Below are 15,041 nucleotides of genomic sequence, written 5' to 3'. Positions count from 1 at the left end.
CATGTTGGAGAGTCTCAGTAGGCTACGGCTGTAGACAGAGTTCATTAGGTGAGCAGTTCATGCTGGAGAGTCTCAGTAGTCTACGGCTGTAGACAGAGTTCATGCTGGAGAGTCTCAGTAGTCTACGGCTGTAGACAGAGTTCATGTTGGAGAGTCTCAGTAGGCTACAGCTGTAGACAGAGTTCATTAGGTGAGCAGTTCATGTTGGAGAGTCTCAGTAGGCTACGGCTGTAGACAGAGTTCATTAGGTGAGCAGTTCATGTTGGAGAGTCTCAGTAGGCTACGGCTGTAGACAGAGTTCATGTGCAATCTCTCTTCATATTGTTTCAGGTGAAGAAAATGTAAAGATTTTCATCCCAGGTGACCAAGACACAACTCATCTACGAGGTAAGAATAAAATACTAGATATATCAGTATGTGGTTGAAACCCCAAATAATTGATAGAAGAGAATTTTCAATGGATTCTGCTAGCTAAATAACATACAAACAATTTAGGAAATAATTACTTCTGGAAAGGGCATATGTCTAAATGACGGAGTGGTTGCGCAAAGACCCGCCCGACAGCAATGTTTAATGCAATTTATTTGTGTGAGTGTTTTTTGTTTAATTACTCATGACAAAGTTGTAAAAGTCAACAGTATATCCATAAAATAAGCAAGCAGCACGCACAGACCATACACTAGTTCTTTCTTTCAATAATGTTATTATAATTATTATTTATTATATTTTCACAATCTGATATGGCGGCTACTTTGTAAGGTTTTGATAATTCACGCGACAGATGTAGATGCATATGACGGTATAGAGACAGATGTAGATGCATATGACGGTATAGACAGATGTAGATGCATATGACGGTATAGAGTTAGATAGATAGAGATAGATAGATATAGAGAGATGTAGATGCATATGACGGTATAGAGTTAGATAGATAGAGATAGATAGATATAGAGAGATGTAGATGCATATGACGGTATAGAGTTAGATAGATAGAGATAGATAGATATAGAGAGATGTAGATGCATATGACGGTATAGAGTTAGATGCATATGACGGTATAGAGTTAGATGCATATGACGGTATAGAGTTAGATGCATATGACGGTATAGAGTTAGATAGATAGAGATAGATAGATATAGAGAGATGTAGATGCATATGACGGTATAGAGTTAGATAGATAGAGATAGATAGATATAGAGAGATGTAGATGCATATGACGGTATAGAGTTAGATGCATATGACGGTATAGAGTTAGATGCATATGACGGTATAGAGTTAGATGCATATGACGGTATAGAGTTAGATAGATAGAGATAGATAGATATAGAGAGATGTAGATGCATATGACGGTATAGAGTTAGATGCATATGACGCTATAGAGTTAGATGCATATGACGGTATAGACAGATGTAGATGCATATGACGCTATAGAGTTAGATGCATATGACGCTATAGAGTTAGATGCATATGACGGTATAGAGTTAGATGCATATGACGCTATAGAGTTAGATGCATATGACGCTATAGAGTTAGATGCATATGACGCTATAGAGTTAGATGCATATGACGCTATAGAGTTAGATGCATATGACGGTATAGAGTTAGATGCATATGACGCTATAGAGTTAGATGCATATGACGGTATAGAGTTAGATGCATATGACGCTATAGAGTTAGATGCATATGACGCTATAGAGTTAGATGCATATGACGCTATAGAGTTAGATGCATATGACGCTATAGAGTTAGATGCATATGACGGTATAGAGTTAGATGCATATGACGCTATAGAGTTAGATGCATATGACGGTATAGAGTTAGATGCATATGACGCTATAGAGTTAGATGCATATGACGCTATAGAGTTAGATGCATATGACGCTATAGAGTTAGATGCATATGACGCTATAGAGTTAGATGCATATGACGGTATAGAGTTAGATGCATATGACGGTATAGACAGATGTAGATGCATATGACGCTATAGAGTTAGATGCATATGACGCTATAGAGTTAGATGCATATGACGGTATAGAGTTAGATGCATATGACGGTATAGAGTTAGATAGATAGAGTTAGATAGATATAGAGAGATGTAGATGCATATGACGGTATAGAGTTAGATGCATATGACGGTATAGAGTTTAAATCTAGTGTATTTAAGAATAGAGATGCTCCGGTCAGATTTTTTGGGGCCGATCACCGATCACTGGAAGCAGTTTCTGCCGATACCGATCACAGCGTGGTGAAATCAAACCCCTTGATACCGATCACAGCGTGGTGAAATCAAACCCCTTGATACCGATCACAGCGTGGTGAAATCAAACCCCTTGATACCGATCACAGCGTGGTGAAATCAAACCCCTTGATACCGATCACAGCGTGGTGAAATCAAACCCCTTGATACCGATCACAGCGTGGTGAAATCAAACCCCTTGATACCGATCACAGCGTGGTGAAATCAAACCCCTTGATACCGATCACAGCGTGGTGAAATCAAACCCCTTGATACCGATCACAGCGTGGTGAAATCAAACCCCTTGATACCGATCACAGCATGGTGAAATCAAACCCCTTGATACCGATCACAGCGTGGTGAAATCAAACCCCTTGATACCGATCACAGCGTGGTGAAATCAAACCCCTTGATACCGATCACAGCATGGTGAAATCAAACCCCTTGATACCGATCACAGCGTGGTGAAATCAAACCCCTTCATACCGATCACAGCATGGTGAAATCAAACCCCTTCATACCGATCACAGCATGGTGAAATCAAACCCCTGGTCCTTTTCTGATACAGTAAACCAGGGATACTCAAATAGCTGAACATGTGGGCCACATTAAAGGGGCCAGGGGCCACATTAAAGGGGCCAGGGGCCACATTGAAGGGGCCAGGGGCCACTTTAAAGGGGCCAGGGGCCACATTGAAGGGGCCAGGGGCCACATTTGTGGCCCCTGGCCCCTTCAATGGGCCAGGGGCCCATTCAATGGGCCAGGGGCCACATTAAAGGGGCCAGGGGCCACATTAAAGGGGCCAGGGGCCACATTGAAGGGGCCAGGGGCCACATTAAAGGGGCCAGGGGCCACATTAAAGGGGCCACATTAAAGGGGACAGGGGCCACATTAAAGGGGCCGGTTGATAAAATGACAACATTAATGTTACTTTTTTATTTTCCTTATTTCCACATGACGTATGAAAAGACAAGTGCAATGTGCATTCTTTTATGGCTTGCTCATTTTCTCTCTTTGAATAATTCTGTGCAATTAGCACATTCAACACAAACAACTGTTTCCATAAAACAAACTAACATAGGCTACTTCTCTATAAGCAGAATCATGAATAGGCCTATTTAATTTATGCAAAAGGAGAAGAGAGAGAGCGAGGGCATGTGTTTGTGGCTCAAACTTTGTCTAATATTGTTTTAGAGCAGTGGTTCTCAAACATTTTCATGCCAAGAGCAAAGGACCCCCAATATTTTTTCAAACTACAAAAAACATCCCAACATCGCTTATAAACAGATTTGGCAACACTGGCCAGAAACGACCAGTGTTGCTTCTTTTTGGCTTATTTTGTATAGACCTGGTTGCTTGTTTCTGCCATAGAGTTATACTGGCAACACTTCTGGCTTCTAGCTGGATATGAACTGCTCCTCGTCGTGTCTCTGTGTCAGTCCAGCTCTGTGACTGGAGATGGGACTGTGAGTCTGTCAGTCCAGCTCTGTGACTGGAGATGGGACTGTGAGTCTGGGTCAGTCCAGCTCTGTGACTGGAGATGGGACTGTGAGTCTGGGTCAGTCCAGCTCTGTGACTGGAGATGGGACTGTGAGTCTGGGTCAGTCCAGCTCTGTGACTGGAGATGGGACTGTGAGTCTGTGTCAGTCCAGCTCTGTGACTGGAGATGGGACTGTGGAGTCTGTCAGTCCAGCTCTGTGACTGGAGATGGGACTGTGAGTCTGGGTCAGTCCAGCTCTGTGACTGGAGATGGGACTGTGAGTCTGGGTCAGTCCAGCTCTGTGACTGGAGATGGGACTGTGAGTCTGTGTCAGTCCAGCTCTGTGACTGGAGATGGGACTGTGGAGTCTGTCAGTCCAGCTCTGTGACTGGAGATGGGACTGTGGAGTCTGTCAGTCCAGCTCTGTGACTGGAGATGGGACTGTGAGTCTGTCAGTCCAGCTCTGTGACTGGAGATGGGACTGTGAGTCTGTCAGTCCAGCTCTGTGACTGGAGATGGGACTGTGAGTCTGTCAGTCCAGCTCTGTGACTGGAGATGGGACTGTGAGTCTGTCAGTCCAGCTCTGTGACTGGAGATGGGACTGTGAGTCTGTGTCAGTCCAGCTCTGTGACTGGAGATGGGACTGTGAGTCTGTCAGTCCAGCTCTGTGACTGGAGATGGGACTGTGAGTCTGTGTCAGTCCAGCTCTGTGACTGGAGATGGGACTGTGAGTCTGTCAGTCCAGCTCTGTGACTGGAGATGGGACTGTGAGTCTGTGTCAGTCCAGCTCTGTGACTGGAGATGGGACTGTGAGTCTGTCAGTCCAGCTCTGTGACTGGAGATGGGACTGTGAGTCTGTCAGTCCAGCTCTGTGACTGGAGATGGGACTGTGAGTCTGTCAGTCCAGCTCTGTGACTGGAGATGGGACTGTGAGTCTGTCAGTCCAGCTCTGTGACTGGAGATGGGACTGTGAGTCTGTGTCAGTCCAGCTCTGTGACTGGAGATGGGACTGTGAGTCTGTCAGTCCAGCTCTGTGACTGGAGATGGGACTGTGAGTCTGTCAGTCCAGCTCAGTGACTGGAGATGGGACTGTGAGTCTGTCAGTCCAGCTCTGTGACTGGAGATGGGACTGTGAGTCTGTCAGTCCAGCTCTGTGACTGGAGATGGGACTGTGAGTCTGTCAGTCCAGCTCTGTGACTGGAGATGGGACTGTGAGTCTGTCAGTCCAGCTCTGTGACTGGAGATGGGACTGTGAGTCTGTCAGTCCAGCTCTGTGACTGGAGATGGGACTGTGAGTCTGTCAGTCCAGCTCTGTGACTGGAGATGGGACTGTGAGTCTGTCAGTCCAGCTCTGTGACTGGAGATGGGACTGTGAGTCTGTCAGTCCAGCTCTGTGACTGGAGATGGGACTGTGAGTCTGTGTCAGTCCAGCTCTGTGACTGGAGATGGGACTGTGAGTCTGTGTCAGTCCAGCTCTGTGACTGGAGATGGGACTGTGAGTCTGTCAGTCCAGCTCTGTGACTGGAGATGGGACTGTGAGTCTGTGTCAGTCCAGCTCTGTGACTGGAGATGGGACTGTGAGTCTGTGTCAGTCCAGCTCTGTGACTGGAGATGGGACTGTGAGTCTGTGTCAGTCCAGCTCTGTGACTGGAGATGGGACTGTGAGTCTGTGTCAGTCCAGCTCTGTGACTGGAGATGGGACTGTGAGTCTGTGTCAGTCCAGCTCTGTGACTGGAGATGGGACTGTGAGTCTGGGTCAGTCCAGCTCTGTGACTGGAGATGGGACTGTGAGTCTGTCAGTCCAGCTCTGTGACTGGAGATGGGACTGTGAGTCTGTGTCAGTCCAGCTCTGTGACTGGAGATGGGACTGTGAGTCTGTCAGTCCAGCTCTGTGACTGGAGATGGGACTGTGAGTCTGTCAGTCCAGCTCTGTGACTGGAGATGGGACTGTGAGTCTGTCAGTCCAGCTCTGTGACTGGAGATGGGACTGTGAGTCTGTGTCAGTCCAGCTCTGTGACTGGAGATGGGACTGTGAGTCTGTCAGTCCAGCTCTGTGACTGGAGATGGGACTGTGAGTCTGTGTCAGTCCAGCTCTGTGACTGGAGATGGGACTGTGAGTCTGTGTCAGTCCAGCTCTGTGACTGGAGATGGGACTGTGGAGTCTGTGTCAGTCCAGCTCTGTGACTGGAGATGGGACTGTGAGTCTGTGTCAGTCCAGCTCTGTGACTGGAGATGGGACTGTGAGTCTGTGTCAGTCCAGCTCTGTGACTGGAGATGGGACTGTGAGTCTGTGTCAGTCCAGCTCTGTGACTGGAGATGGGACTGTGAGTCTGTGTCAGTCCAGCTCTGTGACTGGAGATGGGACTGTGAGTCTGGGTCAGTCCAGCTCTGTGACTGGAGATGGGACTGTGAGTCTGTCAGTCCAGCTCTGTGACTGGAGATGGGACTGTGAGTCTGTGTCAGTCCAGCTCTGTGACTGGAGATGGGACTGTGAGTCTGTCAGTCCAGCTCTGTGACTGGAGATGGGACTGTGAGTCTGTCAGTCCAGCTCTGTGACTGGAGATGGGACTGTGAGTCTGTGTCAGTCCAGCTCTGTGACTGGAGATGGGACTGTGAGTCTGTCAGTCCAGCTCTGTGACTGGAGATGGGACTGTGAGTCTGTGTCAGTCCAGCTCTGTGACTGGAGATGGGACTGTGAGTCTGTCAGTCCAGCTCTGTGACTGGAGATGGGACTGTGAGTCTGTCAGTCCCAGCTCTGTGACTGGAGATGGGACTGTGAGTCTGTGTCAGTCCAGAACTGTGACTGGAGATGGGACTGTGAGTCTGTCAGTCCAGCTCTGTGACTGGAGATGGGACTGTGAGTCTGTGTCAGTCCAGCTCTGTGACTGGAGATGGGACTGTGAGTCTGTGTCAGTCCAGCTCTGTGACTGGAGATGGGACTGTGAGTCTGTGTCAGTCCAGCTCTGTGACTGGAGATGGGACTGTGAGTCTGTCAGTCCAGCTCTGTGACTGGAGATGGGACTGTGAGTCTGTGTCAGTCCAGCTCTGTGACTGGAGATGGGACTGTGAGTCTGTCAGTCCAGCTCTGTGACTGGAGATGGGACTGTGAGTCTGTCAGTCCAGCTCTGTGACTGGAGATGGGACTGTGAGTCTGTGTCAGTCCAGCTCTGTGACTGGAGATGGGACTGTGAGTCTGTGTCAGTCCAGCTCTGTGACTGGAGATGGGACTGTGAGTCTGTCAGTCCAGCTCTGTGACTGGAGATGGGACTGTGAGTCTGTGTCAGTCCAGCTCTGTGACTGGAGATGGGACTGTGAGTCTGTGTCAGTCCAGCTCTGTGACTGGAGATGGGACTGTGAGTCTGTGTCAGTCCAGCTCTGTGACTGGAGATGGGACTGTGAGTCTGTGTCAGTCCAGCTCTGTGACTGGAGATGGGACTGTGAGTCTGTGTCAGTCCAGCTCTGTGACTGGAGATGGGACTGTGAGTCTGGGTCAGTCCAGCTCTGTGACTGGAGATGGGACTGTGAGTCTGTCAGTCCAGCTCTGTGACTGGAGATGGGACTGTGAGTCTGTGTCAGTCCAGCTCTGTGACTGGAGATGGGACTGTGAGTCTGTCAGTCCAGCTCTGTGACTGGAGATGGGACTGTGAGTCTGTCAGTCCAGCTCTGTGACTGGAGATGGGACTGTGAGTCTGTCAGTCCAGCTCTGTGACTGGAGATGGGACTGTGAGTCTGTGTCAGTCCAGCTCTGTGACTGGAGATGGGACTGTGAGTCTGTCAGTCCAGCTCTGTGACTGGAGATGGGACTGTGAGTCTGTGTCAGTCCAGCTCTGTGACTGGAGATGGGACTGTGAGTCTGTGTCAGTCCAGCTCTGTGACTGGAGATGGGACTGTGGAGTCTGTGTCAGTCCAGCTCTGTGACTGGAGATGGGACTGTGAGTCTGTGTCAGTCCAGCTCTGTGACTGGAGATGGGACTGTGAGTCTGTGTCAGTCCAGCTCTGTGACTGGAGATGGGACTGTGAGTCTGTGTCAGTCCAGCTCTGTGACTGGAGATGGGACTGTGAGTCTGTGTCAGTCCAGCTCTGTGACTGGAGATGGGACTGTGAGTCTGGGTCAGTCCAGCTCTGTGACTGGAGATGGGACTGTGAGTCTGTCAGTCCAGCTCTGTGACTGGAGATGGGACTGTGAGTCTGTGTCAGTCCAGCTCTGTGACTGGAGATGGGACTGTGAGTCTGTCAGTCCAGCTCTGTGACTGGAGATGGGACTGTGAGTCTGTCAGTCCAGCTCTGTGACTGGAGATGGGACTGTGAGTCTGTGTCAGTCCAGCTCTGTGACTGGAGATGGGACTGTGAGTCTGTCAGTCCAGCTCTGTGACTGGAGATGGGACTGTGAGTCTGTGTCAGTCCAGCTCTGTGACTGGAGATGGGACTGTGAGTCTGTCAGTCCAGCTCTGTGACTGGAGATGGGACTGTGAGTCTGTCAGTCCCAGCTCTGTGACTGGAGATGGGACTGTGAGTCTGTGTCAGTCCAGAACTGTGACTGGAGATGGGACTGTGAGTCTGTCAGTCCAGCTCTGTGACTGGAGATGGGACTGTGAGTCTGTGTCAGTCCAGCTCTGTGACTGGAGATGGGACTGTGAGTCTGTGTCAGTCCAGCTCTGTGACTGGAGATGGGACTGTGAGTCTGTGTCAGTCCAGCTCTGTGACTGGAGATGGGACTGTGAGTCTGTGTCAGTCCAGCTCTGTGACTGGAGATGGGACTGTGAGTCTGTGTCAGTCCAGCTCTGTGACTGGAGATGGGACTGTGGAGTCTGTGTCAGTCCAGCTCTGTGACTGGAGATGGGACTGTGAGTCTGTGTCAGTCCAGCTCTGTGACTGGAGATGGGACTGTGGAGTCTGTCAGTCCCAGCTCTGTGGCTGGAGATGGGACTGTGAGTCTGTCAGTCCAGCTCTGTGACTGGAGATGGGACTGTGAGTCTGTCAGTCCCAGCTCTGTGACTGGAGATGGGACTGTGAGTCTGTGTCAGTCCAGAACTGTGACTGGAGATGGGACTGTGAGTCTGTCAGTCCAGCTCTGTGACTGGAGATGTGACTGTGAGTCTGTCAGTCCAGCTCTGTGACTGGAGATGGGACTGTGAGTCTGTGTCAGTCCAGAACTGTGACTGGAGATGGGACTGTGAGTCTGTGTCAGTCCAGCTCTGTGACTGGAGATGGGACTGTGAGTCTGTGTCAGTCCAGCTCTGTGACTGGAGATGGGACTGTGAGTCTGTGTCAGTCCAGCTCTGTGACTGGAGATGGGACTGTGAGTCTGTGTCAGTCCAGCTCTGTGACTGGAGATGGGACTGTGAGTCTGTGTCAGTCCAGCTCTGTGACTGGAGATGGGACTGTGAGTCTGTGTCAGTCCAGCTCTGTGACTGGAGATGGGACTGTGAGTCTGTGTCAGTCCAGAACTGTGACTGGAGATGGGACTGTGAGTCTGTGTCAGTCCAGCTCTGTGACTGGAGATGGGACTGTGAGTCTGGGTCAGTCCAGCTCTGTGACTGGAGATGGGACTGTGGAGTCTGTGTCAGTCCAGCTCTGTGACTGGAGATGGGACTGTGAGTCTGTGTCAGTCCAGCTCTGTGACTGGAGATGGGACTGTGAGTCTGTGTCAGTCCAGCTCTGTGACTGGAGATAGGACTGTGGATAGTCTGGATAGAACTTTCTGTTACAGTTAAATCCATATAAAAGTACCACACAACTGAAAAGTATCGCGACTGCGACCGCAAGTTAGAAACGTGTGTGGTTATAATAACGAGGCACAGCTGTTTACAATGCGATGCAAAATGAACAGCGGGGGCTTTGCTTTGCACAGGTTTCTCAAGCTTTGTTGGACTGGAACGTACGACACGAGCAAAACTTTAGTAAAATGTAAATGGAAGGCAGTTACTAGATATTACTCCACCACTGCAGTAAACATCCTAACGAGGGCTCTGGGAAGAGAGTGCATTGCAAGGAGGGCTTTGATGACGTTAAACAGAGGCATGTTTGTTAACACTGCGTCACCCAGATATTTCATGGTGGTGGTCGTGCTGTATCGATACAGCATAAAAAACACCACTAGCCCACATTAAAAACTAAAGACGTTTTCAAGACGTTTTGGCCGTTATCTCTGGAACGGGAGGTCCAATTAGCTCAGTTTAAAGTGTGTTGGATACGTGATAATCAGGACATTAAGCACATTGGAGTGATAATCAGGACATTAAGCACATTGGAGTGATAATCAGGACATTAAGCACATTGGAGTGATAATCAGGACATTAAGCACATTGGTGGCGCGGGCCAGAGTTTGAGTATCAGTAAACCACTTCCAAACCGGCGACGCCATTTTCACTGTTTTTTTTCTTCTTTTCTTCCACCTCTGTTCTCTCTCTCTCCCGCCTACCTTTCTGAGAGTCACTTTTTCGCCACTGTTTTGATCGGGGCGTATAGATCGGACGTTTTGATTTATTTTGAGAACTCCGATCCGATAGAGGCATTATCGACCGATCGTGATCGGACGCCGATTGATCGGAGCATCTCTAATTTAAGAAGATGAATTGTGAAAATTATAATAACTAGAACTGCACTAGAGTGTGTACTTGCTTGTTGCACACAAGTAGTAGTTCACAAGCAGAGCGCGCACTAGTGTGCAACTACTTAGTACTGCTTGTACGTCGTCCGTACTACGTCATAGTACTAGTGTGCAAGCAGAGCGCGCAAGTACTGGTGACGTATATGTCGATCAGTGTCGAGTGGATTAAAGGAAATGCCTCTATGTATATGTATATGTAATTTGTAAGTTGATTAGCGGTATACTGTGGTTACTTTGCGTATGTATCGTAGCAGCATATGATGTCAGGGTATAACTGGTATCTCTAGGTATAACTAGCTCTCAATGATGACGTAATAAAGATGTGGATTAAAGGACCCAATGCCAGGGTGTAATTGGTTTTCGATGGTGACGTAATGACGATATGTTTTAGTGTCGGGAGGATTAAAGGTAAAGCCCCTATGTATACATGTATGTAATCTGACACCACTGCCATATCAAGCACAAGTAGTCATTTCGCCATACGCTGGCACGGCGCATACGCATCAAACATCGCCCTGGACGAAAACTATTACTTGCGCGCTCTGCTTGCGCAAGTAATAATATAATTATTATTGAATTGGATATACATACTGTACAACTTTGTCATCAATAATTCAACAAAAATAAAAAACTGAGCCCCTCCACCTGTCCCTCCTTGGTCCTCTTCCGTCCAGTCATTTCATGAATGACCTTCTAAGCCTGGGAAGCCTGGTGTAGCCTGGGTGCTACACCAGAATGCTGCATGCAGTACTTAACATCAGCAAGACATGTTACTAACAAGACTCTGTATGAGGGATTACCAAGGGTGAGCCAGACAATAGCAGCCAGGAGAATGAGACTAGCAGGACACTGCCAAAGACACCAGGAGAATGAGACTAGCAGGACACTGCCAAAGACACCAGGAGAATGAGACTAGCAGGACACTGCCAAAGGCATCAAGAACTGCCAGCCAGCAAACTGGTGCTCTGGGAACCAACACACGGGCATCGATCACGAGGACGTCCCACGCTAACATACGTGGATGTATTCAAGAGCGATGCAGGAGCGCAAAGTACCAACGAACTGGTCGGATGTATGGAGAACCGGGATGACTGGAAACAACGATGGAGGGCTCGTCTGAGGACGACCTAGAGAGAAGCCTCCCATACTGCTTCTCACCTTATGCAGCCTGGACTCTCCGTACCCTCTCCATCACTGCTTCTCACCTTACGCAGCCTGGACTCTCCGTACCCTCTCCATCACTGCTTCTCACCTTACGCAGCCTGGACTCTCCGTACCCTCTCCATCACTGCTTCTCACCTTACGCAGCCTGGACTCTCCGTACCCTCTCCATCACTGCTTCTCACCTTACGCAGCCTGGACTCTCCGTACCCTCTCCATCACTGCTTCTCACCTTACGCAGCCTGGACTCTCCGTACCCTCTCCATCACTGCTTCTCACCATACGCAGCCTGGACTCTCCGTACCCTCTCCATCACTGCTTCTCACCTTACGCAGCCTGGACTCTCCGTACCCTCTCCATCACTGCTTCTCACCATACGCAGCCTGGACTCTCCGTACCCTCTCCATCACTGCTTCTCACCATACGCAGCCTGGACTCTCCGTACCCTCTGCATCACTGCTTCTCACCATACGCAGCCTGGACTCTCCGTACCCTCTCCATCACTGCTTCTCACCATACGCAGCCTGGACTCTCCGTACCCTCTCCATCACTGCTTCTCACCATACGCAGCCTGGACTCTCCGTACCCTCTGCATCACTGCTTCTCACCATACGCAGCCTGGACTCTCCGTACCCTCTCCATCACTGCTTCTCACCATACGCAGCCTGGACTCTCCGTACCCTCTCCATCACTGCTTCTCACCATACGCAGCCTGGACTCTCCGTACCCTCTCCATCACTGCTTCTCACCTTACGCAGCCTGGACTCTCCGTACCCTCTCCATCACTGCTTCTCACCTTACGCAGCCTGGACTCTCCGTACCCTCTGCATCACTGCTTCTCACCTTACGCAGCCTGGACTCTCCGTACCCTCTGCATCACTGCTTCTCACCTTACGCAGCCTGGACTCTCCGTACCCTCTCCATCACTGCTTCTCACCATACGCAGCCTGGACTCTCCGTACCCTCTCCATCACTGCTTCTCACCATACGCAGCCTGGACTCTCCGTACCCTCTGCATCACTGCTTCTCACCATACGCAGCCTGGACTCTCCGTACCCTCTCCATCACTGCTTCTCACCATACGCAGCCTGGACTCTCCGTACCCTCTCCATCACTGCTTCTCACCATACGCAGCCTGGACTCTCCGTACCCTCTGCATCACTGCTTCTCACCATACGCAGCCTGGACTCTCCGTACCCTCTCCATCACTGCTTCTCACCTTATGCAGCCTGGACTCTCCGTACCCTCTCCATCACTGCTTCTCACCATACGCAGCCTGGACTCTCCGTACCCTCTCCATCACTGCTTCTCACCTTACGCAGCCTGGACTCTCCGTACCCTCTGCATCACTGCTTCCCCTTTGATCTTATCGTAGGTACTGAATAGAAGCTGTTTGGCTTCGTTCAGTCGACCACGTCTCTCCGCGACTGTTGTGATCTAGAGGTCTCTTATTCTCTGCCGTTCTCTGCACGCACGACACCTTCACGGGACGGAGCCTAAATTAGGCTTGAGGGGATAAAGCTGTCGTTATCGTGTCAAAGAGTGCCCCCTACGGTCTGATGACAGTGATCATAGAGCGCCCCCTATGGTTTAATGACAGCGACTGTACGTGTATTTGTTATGGACAACTGCTTTGAATCACTATTATTGTTAACACACAACAGAAACCAAGCATTATATTTAGATCACAATACAGATCCTAATCATTCTTCCTCCACTCTGGGAGACAAACGGCCTGTGAAAGTTTGATGGGATAAATTATTTTGTTCAGTCACCACTTTTATATTGCATCTTATTATGAGCACTGGGGTGCATGTGGTGCATGCTAGTGCTTATCAGTGTAACCTGGTTGGATTCATTGAGAACAGACCACTAGGGGGCGAGCCCAACTTGTTTGTGATGTATTTTTATCCTTATACCCATACCTAACACCATGGCAAGAAAAAACTAAAACTCTTCTGCAAAGTGCACAAACCTTGTGATTTCCTTCCCAACTATAGAGCGTGGCAGAGATCCGAAGGATGGCACCACTTCACCAACACCACACAAGATAAGCAGTCGAAGATGGAAGAAACTGTTGGAGAAGCTTCTAACCATCGATCCCCGTGAAGTTCCCCGTGAAGTTATCAAATTTGGGACTTTTGTGATCGGGATTAACGATGAGTTCCGCATCGGCGATGGGAATAACGGAACGGAGGTCTTCTTGGGGTTAACAAACGATGGCACTGGACTCGCAGTGAAGAAAATGACAAAAAGAAACTTACTGAAACTGAAACTGAAAAATGAGCAAGAAAGGTTATGTCTTCCGAAGCTTGATCATCCTTCGATTGTACAATATGTTGACTCTGCAGAGGATGAATCCAATGGTTACATTGCTCTTCAGTTATGTGAATACAACCTGGAACAATACATGACTGGACACAAGCCTTCTAGAGCGGACAGGAAGCGGCTGGCAGAGCAGGTTCTCCAGAGCTTAAGTGTTCTTCATCGTCAGAATCCTCCAATTCTCCACCAGGACATCAAGCCAGAGAATGTCTTGATTGGTAAGCTACAAACAAAATAAAGCAAGCACTTAATATCAGAAATAAAAACGACGTTTGCTGGATTTTGTTTTTCTAAAACCATGTATTATTTACACAATTTTCCTCGCAGACACTCTTGGCAATGCAAGATTAGCAGATTTTGGAATACAACAACGACCAGATAATGCCACTTCAGACAATGCAAAGACCAGGAGATGTTGGCTGGCGAACGAGATCGTGGTGGGACAGGATGACTATACAATATGCTCTGATATCCAGGTTGGGCTTTATTCATACCGTTTAATCTGAGAAAAACGTTACCATATGGAAGAAGCAGTGATATCCTGGTCGTTTATTTTATTCTGTGAGAACCATCTAATGGATGACAACATGTTAAAATATATTGTTAATTGTTTTCATGCTCATTGTTAAGGTGGCTGGGATGTTGATATATTACATCCTTTCTGGAGGAGGGCATCCTTTTTGTTTGGGAGCTGACTATCGGTGTAAAGTCAACATTGGGGACGGAAAGTACAATCTGGACGATGTTCCGGATGCGGATGCCAAACATCTCATCGCGTGGATGATCACCAAAGACCCGGAGAAAAGACCTACAGTCACACAGTGCTCGGGTCATCCCTTCTTTAGCCCAAATGAGATGTAGGATAGAAACTGTCAAACATTTTGCCTTGCATGTATTAATGAATTCCACATTATTATTCATTCATTCAAGTTTATGTAAACATTTCAGCTCATTTTAAGTTTGATTCTTAGCCTAATGTTTTCAGTCTTTATCTATCTTCCAGGAGAGTAAAGTACTTGAGATGGATTGGAAGTGAAGAGCAGGTACTGAATCAATCAATAAATCTGGATGACCAGGATCTCCTCAGAGAAATACAACGGTGTGCTGAGGAGGGACTGTTCAGCACATGGGAAGAGAAGGTGAGTTCATTACTAATGTAAAACCACAACGCTGTACTTTCTATACTTTATTTATCTTTAGATACGACTTTTAATGCCTTGAATTATGAA

At 48.5% G+C, this 15,041-nt stretch overlaps 1 long non-coding RNA gene across 1 annotated transcript; it reads left to right on the top strand.

Moving 5' to 3' along the window:
- The first annotated feature begins 341 nt into the window (after positions 1–341).
- LOC306919190 lies at positions 342–14,605 on the top strand. Its single transcript, XR_013789490.1, has 4 exons — positions 342–387; positions 13,488–14,030; positions 14,140–14,288; positions 14,443–14,605. It is a non-coding gene; the product is annotated as an uncharacterized lncRNA (long non-coding RNA).
- Positions 14,606–15,041: the final 436 nt, after the last annotated feature.

The sequence above is a fragment of the Electrona antarctica genome (genome assembly GCF_951216825.1).
Source record: "Electrona antarctica genome assembly, contig: scaffold_51, whole genome shotgun sequence".
Taxonomy (NCBI): domain Eukaryota; kingdom Metazoa; phylum Chordata; class Actinopteri; order Myctophiformes; family Myctophidae; genus Electrona; species Electrona antarctica.
Note: the sequence above shows the minus strand (reverse complement) of the source record. Positions and strands in the feature narration are given on the sequence as shown.